The following is an 11742-nucleotide window of genomic DNA, read 5'->3' on the forward strand; positions in this document are numbered from 1 at the left end:
TGCAAGGGTTTAGATAATGTACGAGGTGATTCGTAAGAAAGATATGAACGTGTCTTGCGCTTAAGTTATGACCGCGTGAGTGTCTGGGTGTATCCTGGGGATATGTGGGTTATGGTGATGAATTAGTGAGAATGAGTTAGATTGTGTATCGTTGGATTGACTTGGGGTAGACAATGATTATCCTAGTTCATAAGATTATCCTAAATTTCTTAGTAAAGCTGAAACCCATTGGGAGATTTAGAAAAGAAAAAATCCGAGAAAAACTTATTGCATGGGTATTGTTTCCATTTGAGCTGCTAGGGCGGGATTTTTTTCTGCTAGCGCAAGGCCGCCAGAGTGGAAATTCACCGCCAGAGCCGGACAGGGTGAGATAGAACCTCAACGCTGTCTCCTCTATCTTTTCCCAGGTCTTCTTATAGAACCCAAATCGAATCTGAACTAACCCCTGCAATTCAATCAGTATTCAACAATCGATGATAGACTACAAACCTTGTAATAAATTGAATGCTGTAAAAAACAATAGAAAAGCTGGCATCCATGTGACTACAAAAACAAAAGGGTTGTGTGAAATTTTCTAAGTGTGAATTTTGGTTGACTTCAGCTGCCTTTTTGGGGCTTGTAGTTCTATGGAAGGGGTAATGGTAGATCCTCAAGAGATTTAAGCAATCAGGAATTAGGTCCGACTTTGTTCTGTGACTGAAGTTAAGAGTTTCGTGGGGCTCGCTAGCTACTATTGTCGCTTGTGAAGGGATTAAGGTCAGATTTGCAGATTCAAGTTTATAGGTGGCAACATTCAAGAAGTGTTGGCAAGGGACGGTTAGATAATGAACACCATTACTTTGGAAAATACATTTAGTATTGTTGTCATAACATGTATGAGTTGTTTCGTGAATGATGAAATTAAGTTATGTCATTTGAGGTTCGAAGTTATACTACGATTTCATGGATTGTTTGTATGTCAAGAAGAGGTCAGGATACGACTGCTCCAATAACAGTGAGGTTTACTTGGTTAAGTTATTAAGTGTGTTACAATTGTGGAGAACCTAGGCATATAAGGAGGAAATCGGTGAGGCCGTGGAGGCCGGGGAAATGGTAATGCGAGTAGAGGAGTAGTGCATCCAGGCAAAGAGGTTTCCCGTCAAGATGACAGGGCTCAGTTTTATGCCTTTCTGGGCAAAACCGAGGCTGAGGGTCTGATGCAGTGATCACAAGAACTATTATTGGTTGTGACCGGATGGCTAATGTGTTGTTTGATCCGGGTTCTACTTATTCTTATGTGTCAGTGCGATTTGCCTCTGAATTTGATATGATTTGTGCTATACTTGATGCCCCAATCCATGTTTCTACCCTAGTTGAAGAGTCAGTCATAGTCACTCATGTATATCATATTGTCCTGCTGTGTTTATGGATTTTCATAGTTGGGTTGATTTGTATGACTAACTAGATATAATCTTAGGCATGACTTGGTTGTCCCCCTATTATGTTGTGCTTAATGGTAATGCTAAGGCGGTAACTTTAGAGATCCCAGGTAGGGAAAAGTTAGAGTGGGAAGGGGGTACAAGCTTAAGTCAGCTAAGGTCATATCTATCATGCGGGGTAGGAAACTAGTGGGGTGGGATTGTTTGGCGTGATTGGCTCATATTCAAGATGTTGAGGTCGAATCCCCCTCTATTGAGTCTATTCTTGTGGTGTTAGAATTGAGAGAGCTTAAAGCTCAAATCCAGGAGCTTCTTGATTAAGGTTTCATCAATCCTAGTGCTTCCCCGTGGGGTGTTCCTGTCTTGTTTGTTAAGAAGAAGGATGGTAGTATGAGGCCGTTCATTTTATCTTCAGTCATAAAGGGGTGGATTAATACCGGGATGACAAACTTATGGATAAAGAAAGTCCCATTGAGTATACTTGGGTGAAGGCAATTGAAGTATTTTAGTAAGAAAGTGCGCATAAATATTGGGTTAGTCCTTTAAATTTAATGGGTATACCTGAGTTTGAGGTGTCGTATTGATGAAAAGTTGGACTTTGTGGTGATAGTCAGGGCTGACTGAGCATAAGGGTAATTAGAGTTTGTGATGGAATGCAACTATATAAAAAGATTAGTTAGCAACTATTGAAAAAGACTTGAGAAAGGAATGTACAGACATTAGCTTGAGTGTGATGATAAGTGCTTGGTTCTTGTTTTTGAGTTTAGTAATGAGTATGATTGAAATTTTAGCGAAATATATTGTAAGATCGATGGAGATGTGATCAATGATAAACGGAGATCCATGAACTAAAAAAAAATCTTCAAGGTACAAGCTAAAGTTGATAGAGAAAGGGATTGTGTTATACAATGGAAATTACAATTCGGATTTTTCATTGTAAGTCTAAATTTGTGGTGATGTATTTTCTCAAGGTATGAATTGACAAGTTGAGAAATGATCAATTGTATCTGGTATTGAGCATTTGAAAGGACTTACAGTTAGGTTAAGTCGTGAGTTTATTACTATTGATTGTTAAGTACCTAAGAAAGGTTTCATTTTTAAAAGTGTTGGTTTATAATAAGGTAAATGGTCGGAGTGTTCATGATGGTTGTTAGTATTGTGAGTATGATTCACTAGCTATGTTGTAGTGTGTTTTCACTTTTGTGGGTGGATCCCTAGTAGTGGATCAGGGGTACCAAATCCTACGATGTTCTCTTGATTTAGTGGGAAGAATGGGAAGATTTGGTTAATTAAAAATGATATAATTGGTGTTGTCTTGGAGTTGTGAAAGTATTTTAGTGGTTCGACATGTACCACTTGCTTATGAGAATTCATAGAAGAGCTACCTTGTATGATCATGGTTGTCCGACAATCTTAATATTTGTCTAGTCATCGTGCTCATGTATTGATTGTGTGTGGATGAATGCGGAGATCATTGAGTCAAATTCTACTATTCTTAAGGGTAATCTACAATCATAATTGCTAAATCTAGCATTCGATAGTATGGTTAGAGGATTGTATGCTTGGACATATCCCTCGATGAGTATCTGATGTATAAAGATCAAATTTTGTAACTTAAGCTCATGGAAATTTATGTTGTGAGAAAGAGATGTTGATAAGAACTATGATTGGTTGAGTATTATGAGTGTGTGTTGGTTGGTTCAGGTCCACCTCTAATTGTAGCGGGTATTGATTTAGAATTTTATCATGCTTATGTGAGAAATGATTAGTCCTAATGATTGTGTCAAGGTCCTTGATAACATGTGGATAATACGTCCAAACTCACACCTTAATTAAAAGGTGTAAATGGTTGATGTCAATTTACAGAACTCAACTTGAGTTGAGGTCGATCCCACAAAGAATTTCTTTACAAAAAAGGTTTCACTGTCGCGTTTATTCGAATGTTGTTATTATCTCCTAAACTAACAATGACATAAAGTAAAGTGGGTTTGGTTTAAAGGTATTAATTACTAAAACTTATAGTAAGAATCCAGATTAACGACTCACAGAATATTACGTTATAAAATTGATTCAGATGATTAAGATAAGCCAGGGTTTGTTTTCACCATAACGTTAGTTCTAGTGTTCTTCCGTAACTGAGTTTCATGCAATTTAATGTTTATAACATTTGTGCGAGTTGATTTCATCTGACACTTCTCAGTCTAATCAGACAAGTTTCACTCACGTCCTCTCGGCCTTGGAGTGTTATTAACATTGACCCTCGCTTACAATGGTTTGATGTTAAAGTTCTTTTCTCTCGAACTCAAACTTTAACTCTAATTTGTCAGGTTAGTTCAGCTTTTTCCTAACTGGTATTTTTCTCTCGAACAAATGCCAGATACAGGCTCATTCTAATGTGTGCACTCATTAGATTACAAGGATAACGAAGGCTAAAACTACAAATTGTAACCACAGATTGCCTTTCACTCGTTTTACAAAATTACAGTTAAAACTCCGTTATGGATCCCACAACCCCAGTTGTGGTGTTTAGCCACTCATGACTTTACGTAAACAATCAGCAATAAGGAATGAACACATGTTAAAAATGTACCGAAAATAAGCAAATCAACAATCACTTCGATAATATGTGAACTGGAAATCCGAGCTTCAAACTGAATTCAATATCCGAAATCGAAAATCACAAACTCAGGATAATGGAAACTCGTTCGTCGTTCAAGCTAAGATAAGATAAAAAAACATTAAAACAACCTAATATATTCAAATAAGTGTTTTAAAACAGAGTCCTATTCGAAGTAGGACTGGAATATCAGGCCTTTTACAAGCATTTTTACGACTCGTCGAAGGCTTCACGGACCGTGAAGCCCTCCGTGGTCTTCCCTTAGAACTCCCCAACATTGGTCTTCAAAACTTGATCACTGTAATTTGCATCACGAACGAGACCACGGACCGTCATAGGGACCACAGCCTGTGAAGATGTCTATGGTCTTTACTTGGACTTTCCCAAAATTTGGGTCTTCAATACTATCCACTGGAAAGGGGACTACAGACTGCACCACGGACCGTCATAGGGACCACGGCCCATGAAGGCGTCCGTGCCTTCACTTGGCTGCTTCTCATTTTTCAATCTCTTACTCTTGAACACTGGCACAACTTCACGACCACGACCACGGGCCGTTGTGATGACCACTGGCTAGGGAATGGATATTTGGTTTCGTGAGTGACTAGTCCCTTGGTTTTCAAAACTTTCGTTTTCACATAACTCTTTTTTGAGTGATCCCTCTTTTTCTATATTTCAGCACGTCCCAGTAGCCATTTTTTTCTTATTTTTCTTTTCTTTTATTCACACTTTTTTTTATATATGCAATTTTATATGCACTCAGCTTACTGGTTGAACCTTCTTTCTGCTCGGATTGCAATCACCCTCAACTTAGGCTTTTGGCCTGAGTTGTGACATCATTTCTTTGGAAACCAAAAGGATATGGTATTTACTAGGTAAGAACAAAAACTGACTTAAGGCTCAAATTGGGTTCAAGTGATAAGCTTTTCATTTGGTTCTTTTTTTTGGCTTTTTTTTTACTGGATTAACAAAAATGGCCTGCTAATCCTTTGATATCCGGTTATTCTCAGATTCAAGCAAGACTACTCGGGCAAGTTCTAGTTTTATGTTCCTAATGTTAGACTTCAATCAAAACTTACACACACGACACATGACTGCATTTTTCAGTTTCTTGGTTCATCAAAATAGGTCAGACTAGCCATGTTCAACATATCAGTATATAAGATGTCATCTAAAGATTCTAACAGTCAAACTCAGATTCAGGTCCTCATTTTTCACAGACTAGCTGTTGCACAGCTCAACAAACAAAACACCCAAAAACAGTAACACAGAGTCAACCTCCATTTTTTTAATAGCTATGGCAAGTTGCTCACCACCCCCTCCCAAAAAGAAAGGACTTTGCCCTCAAAGTCAATACAGAACAATAAAACATACAGGGATATGAGGAGAGGTTATACCTACGATGCTCTAGACGCCGGACTTCGGATCAACATTGGCACCCTTATCAATGGTTGCGCTCTCAGAACTCGTTACCTGATCAGGTTGGTCTTCACTTGTCGGGGCAGGTGTTCCACTACCAGAAGCTCCAGCTAACGCTGCATCTCACTGTTGTTGCTCACGGGCTTCCTTTTTCGATGCTCTACGAGCTCTCTTTTCCTACCTTTTTGCCTCTCTGTCTAAGTCATCAGGTATCTCCTCATGAGATTCTTCGGCTCTGTATTTCTTCTTGCCGGACTTACTTGTGGGAAGTTCTCCCCAAAGATCATCAATTGATTGAGTGGAGGGTGCCTAAGTTATCATTTGCATTAAAGAATCTGGCATTTTCGGACTGGGTACCTGTACTAGCTTTTCAGCCAGTTTAGCAACTTGAGTTCTCATCTCGGCCAACTGTGATTTGAACTCTTCAGTATCTACAGAACCTGCAGCTTGGCATCGATCTTGGACAAGGTTCTCCAACCCATCCATTCTGTCTTTTAAGACAGCCAGCTCCATCCGTATCTCATCATTGATCTCTTTTTTCGCAGCTAACTCATTCGTCTCTATTAGCTGGGGCATCCAGATTACAATATGGTCTACCAATGTCTTGTTTTGGCGCTAATCTGCAACCAATTTCTCAAGAAAAATCATAGGAATGGTGACATAGGTACCTGTAGCATGTGCGGCAGAAGTTGGTGGTGGTGGTGCCTCTGTGGAAGGTTGTGATGACTCCCCTTGCTCTGGGCCTCTGCCTGCCTGTGGGATCTCAAGTGGGACATGAGGAACAACAACTAAAGTACCCACAGCTGCAGACTTCACGCCAAAGAGATGGTTCACACCTCCTTGATTTAGAAACTTGGATGAGTCTGAATGCGTCACGCCATCTGTCAATCAGCCTGTTTGGGGGAATATCTGCTTGTCTACATAATTTCCCTATTAAACAGGGAAATGGAGACCCGGATCTCTCATTCAATGCTTTGTCTCTCATCTCAATCGATATGATCCTCCCCACATTTATCGGGTAACCAGCCATGAGGTAGGCTACCAAAGATGTTAAGGAGGGAGACAAGGTATTATCATTACATGTAGGTCTCAATTGTGCACGAACAACAGCCCACCATACCTTGGCTGGAAACGATAGTGAACCTTATGTAATAAGTGTTGGCATCGTGGTGACCTAAATTGCATTCTCCCCATCTATAGCAATTTTCTTTGCAATCCAGTGCAAAACCTTCTCTCGAGAACTCTGAATCTCCATAGTAGTATCACTGGTAACTTCATGATGTTTGCCTTAAAAAAGGCCAACTGAAGCTGGTACAGAGTATTTCGGGCCATGTAACATCCTGTTAATAGTAGCCTCAAAGATAACAATCGATTTACCCCGAACTATAAGTGAATTGAGTGGACGCCAGGTAATAGCCATGTTTCTCTGTCCACGTTTAGTAGTCTCTGTCTCTGCAGTAAAGTTCATCAGTGTAGCTGCATAAGATGAGTAAAACTCTCTAGTCAGGTGGAAAGAGTATTCTCCAAGTGCATTGTTCATCCAGTCAAACTGATGAAATTGAAACGTTCGATTAATGTCAGGGAATTCTTTAATGTCAACTACCACCACTCTAGACTCAGGCATGATTGCGCGACTCTTGAAACTACCATTCTTGGTCACAATACCTTTTCTGAAGAATTCTTCGGACCGGTTCACAGTCCACATGGAGCGGTAACAGGTAATTAGTTGTGGTCTCGCTGCAGGCTCAGGTTCATAGGCAGTAACATACATCACCATGGTATCATCATCGGTGATCTCTACATCCTCCTCTATAGTATTTGCCTCCTCTCGTACTCTAAACTCAGCTTCTGTATTTACCGCATGTGGAGAGGTGTTTACATCTTTCTAAGACTTTCTTTTAGATCATACACTGCCCCCCGAGTTATCAGTAGACTGGCTACCTGAACTAGCATTAGATTCATTACCCGATGTTACAATGCTACTGGAGCGACTTCCCCCCTCTTCAGACTGGGAAGAGTGTTATGGAGAATGGCCCTCTTTGTCTGTGTTATAGTAGCCCGAGGTGAGTGATCTTCAGGTGTAACATTTATTTGCACCTCAAAACTACTAGGTTTGGAGTCGTCATGACCCTTTGATTAAGAAGCTAGGGGGGGGGGGGGGAAGGGGCAGGTTTAGTTGCGTTCTTTCTTCGAGAAGGCATCGTACCTGCGAAACACAAAACTCATTAGTACACAACACTGTAAAATGACACTATGGGTACTCAGACTTCCCATGTGTAATTATATCGTGACGCCTTGCCTTAAGAATGATGTCACCCAATCTATCATTGGGAAGGCCAACAGAATCAAACAATCGACAAATAAAAGAATAGAAAAATAATTTTTTTGCAAAACCAAGTACACTCTACGGAAGCTCTCACGGGCCGTGGTAGGTACCACGGCCCGTTAAGCCTCTCGTGGATACTAATACAAAAGCAGTGGGTATCAGTGTGCCTCATAATTTTTGCCAAAGTAATGTTCATGCACAGCTTCACGGCCCGTGGAGTGCACCACGGTCAGTGATACTACCCGTGAACTTATTTAAGAGGTGGATAGACTTTAAGTGTGGTCCACGATTGGTTTCACGGTCCGTGGTAGTCATCCACGATCCGTGAAGCCTATCGTGGTCTTACACTTGGCCTTTTCGTTAATCCTCTTCTTCCCCAAATGTATTTACAGCACCAAACTACCATTTTTCATAGGTTCACAACCCACCTACATCTACATATCAACAGTTTTCTAAATTCATTCAACTAACACATCAGATCACAACCAATCTAGGAAAACACGGTTAGCACACAATTATAACCTAATATGACCATACCCACGTACAAGAACAATAAATAATACCCAATTTAACTTAAGCCACAACAAATCAATACCAATCAAGGTAACTCATCACATAATCATGCTAATTTTGACTAAATCTAAGCGACTCTAACTTGTTTTAGATAAGATCAAACTTATAACAAGGTTACAAGAAAAGTTACTTGGACTTAGAAGAAAATTCTATTCAAGACGAAAGATTAGTGGACTTGGCTTGAAGTTCTTCCCAACGTAGATTTAGGCTTTGATTCTTGGATGAAGTACGGATTAATGTATGATAGGAGCCATTTTTTACTCTTGAAGAACCGTTATAGGAATAAGAAAAGAGAGAAAAAACTGACCTTTGGCACTTAGGACACATATATACGTTTTAATTTCAACTTTGGTCTAAGTGTGGGTCGGGTCGGGTTTTGGTAGGACTGAGTTGTGGACAACGGACCGTGAAAGAGCCCGTGAAGGTCACCATGGTCCGTATAGTGGTCCGTGAAACTGACTTGAAAGCAGAATCCTTACATGTGGTTCACGAGAGGCTAGACGGTCCGTACAAATCACGACGGACCATGAACCCTTTCGTGAACCCTATTATGGCACATTCCAGTAACTCCCTTAGGTTGGTCCTGAAGTTGACGGACCGTGAAAGTGACCGTGAAGGGCACCACGGTCCATGAGACTGCCCGTGAAGAGCAGTCTACACCTAGTTCTTGCACTTTATCAACCATTCTCTCCTACACACATCAACACATTGTGACTCTATAAAAAAACAAAGAAAAATAAAGAAAAGGTAAAAATACCTACTACAATTACTTCTTGGGTTGCCTCCCAAGCAGCGCATAATTTAACGTCGCAGCGCGACGCAGGTTACTTGATTACTCAGACTTCATCAAGTTTACATTCCTCCACGATCTTCACCTCTTCTGGAACACCCAAGTATGCCTTGATTCGCTGGCTATTAGCTTTGAACCTCTCGCCCTTATCATTTTCCAGCTCAATAGCACCCGACTGAAACACCTGCATCACCTTAAAAGGTCCAGACCATTTAGATCTCAGCTTTCCTCGAAACAAACGGAGCCTGGAGTTGAAAAGTAACACCAAATCACCAAGAGTGAAAGTTCTCTTTTCAATATGTTTGTCATGGTATAACTTCATCCTTTCCTTGTATAGTGCATACCTCTCATAAGCTCTCAAATGAAACTCATCCATATCATTGATCTGATCCAGCCTAAGGTTTGCAGTTTTGTTCCAACTAAGGTTTAGCTTTTTCAAAGCCCGGAGTGCTCTATGCTCAAGCTTAACCGGCAAATGACATGCCTTTCCAAACATCAATTGATATGGAGACATACTAATAGGCGTCTTGAAAGTTGTCTGATATGCCCATAGAGCATCATCTAGCTTTCGTGCCCAATCTGTTTTGTTGGCATTTACTGTCTTTGCCAAGATCGTTTTGATTTCCCTGTTGGACACCTCTATTTGTCCACTAGTTTGTGGATGATAAGGAGTTGCAACCTTGTGTTGTTTCATCCCATACTTGGTCAGAAGCGCACTGAACACCTTGTTGCAGAAATGAGAACCACCATCACTGATAATAGCTCTGGGTGTGCCAAACCTTGAAAAGATATTCTTCTTCAGGAAACCAGCAACACTCTTCCCATCATTCTCAGGCAAAGCAACGGCATCAACCATTTAGACACATAGTCCACTGCAACCAATATAAATTATGCCCATAAGAACTCACAAATGGACCAATGAAATCGATGCCCCAGACATCAAACAACTCTACCTCCAGAATAGGTGTCATGGGTAACTCATGGCACCGAGAGATGGCTCATTGCCGCTGGCATACATCACAATTCCTTACCATGTCTATTGCATCCTGATGAATTATGGGCTAGTAGTACCCACACTGAAGTATCTTGTGGGCTGTCCAAGCACCTCCATGATGACCACCTACTGGAGAGAAGTGACAGGCTTCTAGAATATGCAACATCTCCGCTTCAGGAACACATCGCCTAATTATGTTGTCAGCACACACTCCCAAAAGTACTTACCCACATCATGCAGGAACCTTTTTATTTGTTGATATGTTAGCCCCTCAAACATCAAATCACTAACAAGAAAGTTAGCATAATCATCAAACCAAGGAATAAGATCAAGAGTCACGGCCAATACTTGCTTATCCAGAAATGAGTCGTTTATTTCAAGATCTAGCTCTTCCTTCTTTTCAGCCTCCAACCTAGACAGGTGATCAGCTACCTGGTTCTCACAACCCCTCATATCCTTAACTTCAAAGTCAAACTCCTGGAGAAGTAACACCCATCTGATCAACCTTGGCTTAGCATCTTTCTTTGCCATGAGGTATCTCAGAGCAGCATAGTCTATATGGATTATCACCTTAGTGCCCAACAGATAAGCTCTGAAGTTTTTGAATGAATACACCACTGCCAGTAGTTCCTACTCAATAACTGTGTAGTTTTGTTGTCCCCCATTCAGTGACTTACTAGCATAGTAAATCGGATGAAACATCTTGTTGCGCTTCTGCCCCAACACAACTCCTAACGCAGTACCACTAGCATCGAACATTACATCAAATGGCTCTGCCCAATCTGGACCAATGATCACTGGGGCAGAGATTAACTTCTCCTTTAGGCATTCAAAGGCTTTGAGACATGTCTCATCAAAGACAAATTTCACCTCCTTCTCCAAAAGTTTGCATATGTGGTGTGAAATCTTAGAGAAGTCCTTGATGAAACATCTATAAAATTCGGCATGTCCTAAGAAGATTTGAACACCCTTCACACAGATCGGTGGAGGCAGCTTTTCAATCTCTTCAATTTTGGCTTTGTCAACCTTTATCCCCTTTTGTGACACCTTGTGTCCCAGGACTATGCCTTCCTTAACCATGAAATGACACCTCTTCCAATTCAGCACTAGGTTGGCCTTCTCATATCTCTGTAGGGCCCTGTTAAGATTCAACAAACAGTCATTAAAAGTATCACCTACTACAGAGAAATTGTCCATAAATACCTCCAGAGTGTCGTCCACCATGTCCGAGAAAATGGACATCATACACCTTTGGAATGTTGTTGGTGCATTACATAGTCCAAATGGCATGCGTTTAAATGCAAATGTGCCATAAGGACATGTGAAGGTAGTCTTTTCCTGATCCTCAGGAGCAATTGATATCTGGTTGTAGCCAGAATATCCATCTAAGAAACAATACCACCCTTTACAAGCTAACTTGTCCAGCATTTGGTCCATGAAATGCATTGGGAAGTGATCCCTCAAAGTCCACTTTTTCAACTTCCTGTAGTCCATGCACACTCGCCATCTAGTGACTGGTATCTGCGGGACTAACTCATTCTTGGCATTTGCCACCACAATCATACCGCCCTTTTTGGGAACACATTACACTGGACTGACCCAGTG

Source organism: Solanum verrucosum, unplaced genomic scaffold (assembly GCF_900185275.1).
Source record: "Solanum verrucosum unplaced genomic scaffold, falcon-dt-bn FXZP01000055.1, whole genome shotgun sequence".
Taxonomy (NCBI): domain Eukaryota; kingdom Viridiplantae; phylum Streptophyta; class Magnoliopsida; order Solanales; family Solanaceae; genus Solanum; species Solanum verrucosum.